Source organism: Podarcis gaigeae, assembly GCF_964106915.1.
Source record: "Podarcis gaigeae genome assembly, chromosome: 3".
Classification (NCBI taxonomy): domain Eukaryota; kingdom Metazoa; phylum Chordata; class Lepidosauria; order Squamata; family Lacertidae; genus Podarcis; species Podarcis gaigeae.
Window position 1 is genome coordinate 99,071,186 of NC_139680.1, and position 10,244 is coordinate 99,081,429.

The following is a 10,244-nucleotide window of genomic DNA, read 5'->3' on the forward strand; positions in this document are numbered from 1 at the left end:
TGTAACAAGTAACTAACAAGTTCAAAAAGAAGAAGGAATGGTGATAATTAAACAATTGTAGTTTCAACATCCGTAAAATTGGAGCATTTGGCTTCATACACTTACCATTCTACTTCCAAGGAGGTTCCACTTTCTTGGTTTTTGTTTAGTTTTGAAGCGTTCTGGCTTTATTTTACTGCCAATAGGAGTAAATATTTCATTGCAGCTATTCAAAGTTGCCCATCAGCTTGGTAATTCCGAAGCTGCTATCATTTATTCATACCGCTATCAAGCTGGTACAAGAATAATACGTTATTGTGATAGGTTAATATAATAGCTACAAAAAGAGGCATTAGAATTAATGCTTAATGGGAAATTGAGATAGGAATGAAGGAAACCCTGTCAGATGAAAGTGTTTTTGTTTGGCCAGTTGCTCCTTAACAGATTGTGGAAGGAGTCTCTCATTTGAACATGATTATGTTATGCTGAATATACTCCAAGCCCCTGGACAGGCCCGGAGCTCACTCTTGTTGCCAGCATGCAAAATGATTAAAAGCTTTTAATGCAAGGCCTGGGAATCGCTCATCTGCAAAAGCACATTGCCAAATGAAGACCATAATTCAACCAAAATAGTTGGAATTCAAATGTATAAAGAGAAGAGAAATGTATCATTAGCTCGGAAGAATGTGCTCTAAATCCAGAACACATTACTGTGCCAGGACAGTATTTCATTGTTTGGTGAGTTGTTGCATGCGCATATTCCGCTCTTGAGTGGGTAAAGGGCTCAGTGCCTCAAATAATAATAATACGGAGAATGATCCCTGACTCCCAGGAGCCTCCAATGACACAGCTGGATCCAGAAGCATCCTCAGACTGTGAACTTGCTCCTTTGGGGGAAGAGGAACCCCATCCAGAGTAAACAGTTGATCAATTTTTCAGACATGGAAACCACTCGCCCATAATACCTCTCTCTTGCATCAAAAAGCATTTAAAACCAGCAGTTGAAAGCAGTTTGGCCTGACAGAGACCCAAGTGATCAGCACCATCTGCGCCTTAATTTTCAAATGCCTGTCTGAATAAGGTCTTAGCCTGTCAGTGGAAGGGTAACAAAGAGGGAACCAGTCTAACCTCTCTTGGGAGGGAATTCCATAATATGGGAGCAGCCACAGAAAGGCTCTGTCTTTTGTGTCACCACGAACTGTGCCTCTGGTGTTGATGGAACAGAGAGAAAGTGCTCACCCAAGAATATTGGCACCTGGGCAGGTTCAACAAAGTCCTTTATTTGAGTTTACAGACACCTACTGCCATTGAACTAGCAGTGAGATATTGCATCTATTAGACAAGAAGTAGATTATTTCATCCAGATCATCCTCATCTGCCAGCCTAACTACCAGGAATATCTTTCAAGGCAAGCTGTTATATCACAACTGAGAATGGCAATGACGTTCATGTTCAACCCCTCCAGATCCGCAAATAAATAAATGTGAATCTAGAAGAATTTTACCTGAAATAGTAATGCTACGAAGGCCTTTAGGAAGTAGGGCGATGTCAGATCATACAAGTTGCTCATGAGATGCTGTAAAGAAATGGGAGGGGGGGAATGGTGAGAATAATGGTTTCTGGATTGATTCTGCATCTTGGCAAACTTAGAATTCAAAGAGCCTGCTTTCAATATATTTATGCACCTGATCCAAGCTCTATTTTTTAGAATTAGAAAATCAATACCAAATGCCTGGTTTTTTATTTCACCATGAGGCATCCAGCTATTCTGCTTTTTATTGTATCCTGGCGCCAATATGCAGTCCATCCATATCCATTTAAAATATTAAAGCAAACATGCCATGAAGATGCACATCACAACAGGGCATGAGTTCCACATTCAGATATTTTCCAGTATTTAAAGATCCTCTGACTTGGGAAACTTCCCAGTTTCATCCCCATAAGTTAGCTGAAAAGCATTTTCCCAGCATATGCCTTAAGACCTGGGATGACCAAGTTAGATTCTTGCTTACTTGGAAATCCAGCATGGTTTGTGAGTGCATAAGAAACTGCAGAGTCAGATCACTAGTCCATCTTTTGTCTTTTCTGGTTGGCTAGTGGTTCTCCAGGATTTCATCTAGGTTTTCCTCTCAGACCTACCTGGAGAGGCCAGAGATCGAACCTGGACCTCTGTGTATGCAAAGCAGATGCTCAACCACTGAGCTACAGCCCTTCTGACTGGAAAAGAAAATGCGTATTTTGTTGACACTGTCATCGCCCATTTTGGTCTTCATCTTCAAGCTGTTAGAGTTTCACTTGTGGGTGGGCTCCAAAGATAATCACACTTGATGTCACAAACAAACATTGTATATGGCTTTTGCCTGTGACACACCATCCCATCTCTCTAACCCTAACTGAGCTGTAGGCTGCAACAAGACCCTAGCTTGCATCCAACACTGCCATTGTGAGAACGTAACAAACCTCTGCTCACATAATAGGACTTTCTTTCTCACCCCACGTGTGGAATCTGCTACTGAGAGTTGGGGGATACTGGGAGCGATGGGAGTTGTCATGGCAAAGGCTGAATTATAGGTTTTAATGGAAAACTATATTCCTCAGGATTCCTCGTGGCAATGGATGTGTCACGCCATACATTTAAAGCACTATGATACCACTTTAAACAGCGGTGACGTCTTCCCCCAAAGAATTATGGGAGCTGTGGTTTGTTAAGGGTTGTTAGCAGATCTCTTTTCCCCTCACAGAAATGTGATTCCCAGAGTTCCTTGTGAAGAGGGATTGATTGTTAAGCCACTCTGAGGACTGTAGCTGTTAGTTTACAAGCCCCCTCCAGAGAGGCTGGCCCCTCTCACTGCTCTCGGAGCTTGCTTACCGGTAACCTCCTCTGACTGACATCCCAGACAGACCAGGGAGATTTTGATAGGCGACATTTTCCCAGCATGGGTAAATGCACACCCCCTCCTCCTGCTTCTTCCCTAGCAGGGAAAGGCGACAGTCAGAAACGTTTATTTACATTCTTTTATTTCTGACTACAGCACTAGAGAAAAACATGTCCGTTCAATTCAGTTCTTCTAGCAAGTCTGACAAACTTCCTGTACATACGCAAACGGAAGGTTTCAAATTACACTCTTCACAGAGCTCTGAGAAGCCTGTGAACTTCTTTCTCACAGCTAGCCGCATCTTGTGATGTCAACAAGCTGGCTGGTTGCAGCTGCAATGTTCTCATATACTGACAGTAGCTCTGTGAGGGAGCCTCATAACAACTCTCAGCACCCTTAACAAACTAAAGCTCTCATAATTCTTTGGGGGAAGCCATCACTGTTAAAAGTGGTATCCTAGTGCTTTGAACAGGGAGAAATGTAAAGTATTGCACTTGGGCAAAAAAAAATGAGAGGCACAAATACAAGATGGGTGACACCTGGCTTGAGAGCAGTACATGTGAAAAGGATCTAGGAGTCTTGGTTGACCACAAACTTGACATGAGCCAACAGTGTGGCAGCTAAAAAAGCCAATGCAATTCTGGGCTGCATCAATAGGAGTATAGCATCTAGATCAAGGGAAGTAATAGTGCCACTGTATTCTGCTCTGGTCAGACCTCACCTGGAGTACTGTGTCCAGTTCTGGGCACCACAGTTCAAGAAGGACACTGACAAACTGGAACGTGTCCAGAGGAGGGCAACCAAAATGGTCAAAGGCCTGGAAACGATGCCTTATGAGGAACGGCTAAGGGAGCTGGGCATGTTTAGCCTGGAGAAGAGGAGGTTAAGGGGTGATATGATAGCCATGTTCAAATATATAAAAGGATGTCACATAGAGGAGGGAGAAAGGTTGTTTTCTGCTGCTCCAGAGAAGCGGACACGGAGCAATGGATGCAAACTACAAGAAAGAAGATTCCACCTAAACATTAGGAAGAACTTCCTGACAGTAAGAGCTGTTTGACAGTGGAATTTGCTGCCAAGGAGTGTGGTAGAGTCTCCTTCTTTGGAGGTCTTTAAGCAGAGGCTTGACAACCATATGTCAGGAGTGCTCTGATGGTGTGTCCTGCTTGGCAGGGGGTTGGACTCGATGGCCCTTGTGGTCTCTTCCAACTCTATGATTCTATGAACATGTGGTATGAATATGGCCTAGGTTTGCACAGAGGCTTCCATAGCTACTGGGGAGCAAGGAAAATTATGGGTGACATTTCTGCCTCTGTCAGCCTTTCATTGGTAGTTCGTAACCTCTCCTCCTTCCTAACAAAATAAGTTTGAAAAGAGAGTTAGCTGGGTGGGGGCAGAGACATGGTTCACCATTTAATGCTCTCAGCTGCTGCAATTTTTAAATTGGACCATAACCGTCTAATGTAATTTGCTGCTGCTTCATGAGCAGCTGTTTGTATTCACAACTCTGCATAATAATCTGCCTTGGTTTTATGGTAGCCTTCAGTATCTGGCAGCTCTCCTTGCTTGGTCTGCCTGCGCTCCTCATCACACCAGACCACATTAAATATCGAGCTATTCAAGAAATCTGCTAGCTCAGGCTTTTGTTTCAGAATCCAGGCTTCACATGCTGCAATCCACCCCATACATCAAAAGCATGATTATACTGCTTTAACCATCAAGGTTACCCCCAGAGTATTCTGGGAGTTGTTAGCAGACCTCTGTTCCCCTCACAGAGCTACAACTTCCCAGTGTTCCCTGGGAAGAGGGATAGATCGATAAGCCATTCTACACTTCCAAGAATGCTTTGGAGGACACCATGACTCGTAAAGTGGTGTAATGCAGAATTCAATACAGTGGTACCTTCGTTGTCAAACACCTTTGTTGTCAAACAAATCGGCTCCTGAACATCGCAAACTCGGAAGTGAGTTTTCCAGTTTGTGAATGTTTTTCGGAAGCCGGATGTCCAACGTGACTTCCACTTGAGCGCAGGAAGCTCCTGCAGCCAATCGGAAGCCGTGCTTTGGTTTTCGAACCATTCCGGGAGTCGAACGGACTCCCAGAACAGATTAAGTTCAAGAACCAAGGTACCACTGCGTATGCTTTGGATGTGGTCCTGGCGTCCTTCAGACGTGTTTTACTGTATTGATTTTGTTCATTGTTTTGATATGTCTGGCTGCATTATGTATAGTGTAAATCACTTGGAGACTGCTCATTAAAAAGCAATATAGGTAAAGGTAAAGGGACCCCTGACCATTAGGTCCGATCGTGGCCGACTCTGGGGTTGTGGCCCTCATCTCGCTTTATTGGCCGAGGGAGCCAGCGTACAGGGTCATGTGGCCAGCATGACTAAGCCACTTCTGGCAAACCAGAGCAGCACACGGAAATACCGTTTACCTTCCTACCAGAGTGGTACCTATTTATCTACTTGCACTTTGACGTGCTTTCAAACTGCTAGGTTGGCAGGAGCAGGAACCGAGCAATGGGAGCTCACCCCGTCACGGGGATTCGAACCGCCGACCTTCTGATCGGCAAGTCCTAGGCTCTGTGGTTTAACCCACAGCGCCACCTGTGTCCCTAAAAAGCAATATACACATAGAAAAATATAATAATAGAATCGTAGAGTTGGAAGGGAACCTGAGGGTGGTCTAGCCCAACTCCCTGCAATGCGGGAATCTCAGCTAAGTCAGCCATGACAGATTGCCATCCAACCTCTGCTTAAAAACCTCCAAGGAAGGAGAGTCCTCCTTGCAATGACACACATGATCTTTCCCTGAAATGCTTGCAAAGACCTGCATAACATGACATAACATGAAATCCACTTTCTCTTTTCTCTAAAAGAAGGGTTGCCAATGGGTACCCTCCAGGTGTTGTGGACTACAACTTCAATCAGCCCCAGCCAGTTGATCTAAAGGTTAGGGATGATGGGAACTGTAGTCCATAACATAGTCCTGCTTTGGGGAGCCTTTGGTGTTCCAGATATGGCTGAACTACAGTTCTCCCCGTCCCTGGCCATTGCCCATGCTGGCTGATGGGAGCTGTAGTTCAGCGACATCTGAGGGCCAAAGGTTCCCCACAGCTGTGCTACTTTATTAACTGCCCTAGGAATGTGAATCTATGTTGATGATGATATAAATGTTGAAAATACAAATAAATATATAAGTAGCAAAGCTTCTATGACTTTGGATATTACCATTTCAATCAGTTCCTATTCAGTAGTTTTGCAGGTTTTCTGCCTCTGTTTTCTCGATAAGCACCTTTTTTTAAAAAAAAAAACCTTAAAGGAATATGAAAGTACAATAAATAAGCATGCCTATTTAATTAACTTATATAAATTACCATGAAATTTCTTTTAGTTTTATTTATAAACAGTTACCGGAACTGCTGAGGAATGGATTTTAATTTCCGTAGCTCGGCATGATATATCTGAAATACTCAGAGAACAAACACCATGCACCCTTCTGGAAAAAAAATTAGTATAAATCAGGTCCATTGAGCAGGAAATTCTTAATTAACAACACAACCACCACCAAAATGCACCCACCCACTTTGACCTGATATCCTAAAACTCTAAGGGTAGCATAGGAAATGCTGCGCATTTGGAAACTGGTCAGAATATATATTATTTTGCTTCCATTCCTCTATATGAAGGAAGCAGGTGAGTGGGCGGGTATAAAAGGACAATAATTTTAGTGAGTTTGCGGGCATTTTCAGATGGTCAGTATTTTCAGGTGGCAAATTCAGGTTGTGCAGTTATAGTTGTTGCAATCAACCTGCTTCCCCCAGAAGAGTGGTCCTTTTGCAATAAGGAAAGTGGGGGGGGAAATTCTCTGGAAAGTGTGGCACAACACTTCTGATGGTGCAACCAGCCTGCAAACAAATAAGAATGACAGCTCATTGAAAAGCCAACATTGTGTTGTTGCAAAACTGTGCCACCCTGACGCAAGAGGGCAACTGATATCAGCAGGTTGGGAAGTTGTTGTTGAAAAAAGTTAAGGGAGAAGGGGGCCCCAGAATAATAGAATCATAGAATTGTATGCTTGTAATGGATCTTAAGGGTAACTTTGTCCAACTCCTTGCAATGCAGCAATCACAGCTAAATAATTTTGTTTGTTTGTTTGTTTTTGTTTGTTTGTTTGTTTTCTCCTTCTTGGAGGCTAGGACCTGAACCAATGGCTTCAAGTTACAAGAAAGGAGATTCAAACTAAACATCAGGAAGAACTTTATGACGGTAAGAGCTGTCTGATAGTGGAATAGACTTCAGTGGAAAGTGGTGGACTTCCTTGGAGGTTTTTAAGCAGAGGTTGGATGGTCATCTATCATGGATGCTTTAGCTGAGATTCCTGCATTGCAGAGAGTTGGACTGGATGACCCCCGGGGTCTCTTCCAACTCTACAATTCTGTGATTCTATGAATCTTTGGCAGATGGCCATCCAACCTCTGTTTAACAACTTCCAAGGAAGCAGAGTCCACCACCTTCTGAGTTCGTTCAGTAATCAGTCCAATGAAAACTGAACGTTGGCCATGAGGTTCTGACAGACTGATGGGGAGACAAGGATGGAAAACTGGGTGAGGCAGGAGGGAATGGAATTGAGTTGTGAAATCCTGAACAGGGATCACTCCACATTTACTTGTGGCCTTAATGACAGAAGGGGTCTTAGCCAGTAAGTGAAATCTTGCCATAGCACTGGAGTGACAATACAAATGGGTTTGGAAGGAGTGGCCAGACAGATTCATTTCACCAGTCAGCCAACCCCTGTGGTTTAATTTATGCAGAGCCTTGGCTTTTAAGTGATCTGAAGGCTTGTCCCATTTAAAGAAAGAAAGAATGGAACACACAATGACACAAGAGAGGCCTCCCTTTTGAGAACTTAATTCACATTTTGTGAACGTTCCAGCGGTGGTGATAAATAGTGTTGAGAATCATGTGCTTACCTTTGTGTGCAGTTCCATACAGTGATCGATGTACTGTAGCCGGTTATCATTTTTCCTTCGCTTAATAGCCTGCAAAAACAAACACGCACGGAACATAAATCAACATGACTCATGATGTACTTGTTGAGCCACTTATTTCCTTGAATGGTTTTTCGGTGCCAAAAACCTTTTGATCTCCTTTGGCAGAGAAGTTTCCGCAACACGGCAGGGCTCGAGCAAGCCAAGTAGGGTAAGAGATAAACGGACTCCTCGCCTAATCTGGATGTCAGGTTTCCTTGCTTGCATTTTTTCCAGGAGCATGTGTTGTGATATGGGCTGGGAATGTCTGGTCGAGCATATTTTCAGTGGTCAGGCATGTTCTGATTTTCCTGCAGTTCAAAACCTTATTCAGGCTACCAGCTTTTGCAAATGCAAGACCACAGTCCATTTACTTATGCAATCCATCCATCCATCCATCTTTATTCCAATTGAAACTTCCTCCCAAAAGAGCCCAGGGAGGGGCGAAATACAATATTATTGATAAAGCAACATCATTGAAACACTACAAAGTTGAAACAGTTCTACTACATTTCATAAAATACACAATTCTAGATGCTGAATAGACTGCTCAAAACAATCCAGGGTGCAATTCTATACTTCTTTAACAGTGGAGCTCCTATTGCAATTTAGCTGTTGCTGGACTACAACATTTTCTAAATGCTTGATGCTTTATCGTGTTTTTAATATTCTGTTGGGAGCCACCCAGAGCGGCCAGGGCAACCCTGTGCTGGCTATTTGCACATTAGTTGCCCTGCAGAGAGCTTGCTGGGGAGACCACACATTACAAGGAACACAAAATAACTTTAGCTAGGTTTTAATAACAAAAACAAAAACTCCTTTTACACTAAATATATCAACAAGCATGACCCAACCACTAACCCATCCCCCAGGGGACTGGGAGAGCTAGGTGCTGCTCTTTATATACTATACCCAATTGCTGACACAGCTTAATTAACACAACTTAGCAGCACCTGCTATACTGTTTCACAGCTGTAAAACTAGGTCACGTTATATGCTCTGGCCTTTAAAAAAAATACACATCTTGTGAAACAATAATGAACCTTCAAATTTAAAGAGACCATTCAACACCCTGTTGTTGTTGTTGTTGCTGCTGCTGCTGCTGCTGTTACTATTATTATTACAACTCCCAGCAGGCATGGCCCTTAGCCATGTTGACTGGGGCTGATGGGAGATGGAGTACAACAATATCTGGAGGTCCATGGGCACCACCAGTCATACCCTGTCTGAGGGTATCAGTGGCTGAGGTGGAGCAAAAGGGATCAGGTGGCCTTTGAGGTACTTTTGAACCCAAATTGTTTAGGGCTTTGTAAATTAAAACAAGAACCTTGAAACTGACCCACTGACAAATCAGCAACCTGTGCAGCTGTCTAACAGCAGAGTTGCCAGAGATCTGCTCCCTTGAGCAGTCTGGCCTCTGCATTCTGCACCAGCTTCAGCTTCCAGCCCAGATACAAGGTCAGACCTGTATAAAGTGTGTCCTAGTAATTCTTTTGCATTGTTCTACTGAATTTAGACTGGGCTTTCTTTTAATGAGATCCCCCTTGAGCACTGATGTATTTGTGGAAAATGCAGTCCATGTGAGAGAGGACTTTGTATACTTCTTTGTTTTTCTGTTTTTACTTTTGTTTAGATTAGTATGGTGTTTTTTATTATAATGTATTATGAAAGTCTTAATAAAATCTTATTTTTAAAAAAGATGCAAGACAGAAATGAATTGACTATGACATCTGTAAATTTCATTGTTTTGATGTATTTTTATATAAACCAAGCTGGGAACATGTCTGAACGGGAGTTGACACTGGTGATAAATAACAGATATTCTTGTGCTTGTGGATGAAATAGCTTGTGTGTGTGTTCAATGAAATTGAACATCAACAGCGGGCACTAAAACTAGGAAGTGACTGCTTTGAGTTAGTTCGAACCAGGTAGAAGAGTGTGAACAGAAGGGTTTTTGGATCTCTCAGCTATGTCTGCTCCTTGAAGATTAAATGTAAGCCCCTGGTAACTCTCAGAACTGTCTTGTAATCAGGAACGGATTTGAACTTAAACTGAGGGCACAGCAAAGAATTTAGCAGAATGATTACTGCATGTAGGTCATGACCACCCTTGGATTATCTACAGGCAGCAGGAGGGAGAAGAGGGGGAACATCAATCGGGGTTTAAAGATTGGAGGCACCACTTTTATCAGGAGATCCTTCCCTCTAGCGTGGCACTTTACTTTAAGCAAGGAGTGAGTCCAATCTTAACAAGAAGTCATTGATTTTGTGGGGTTTTGAGCAAGTACAGCTATTTTCAGTTTTATCTTCATGCGAAGGTGACTGAGCAGTGCACACTGCAACTTTTACTACAGAGAGC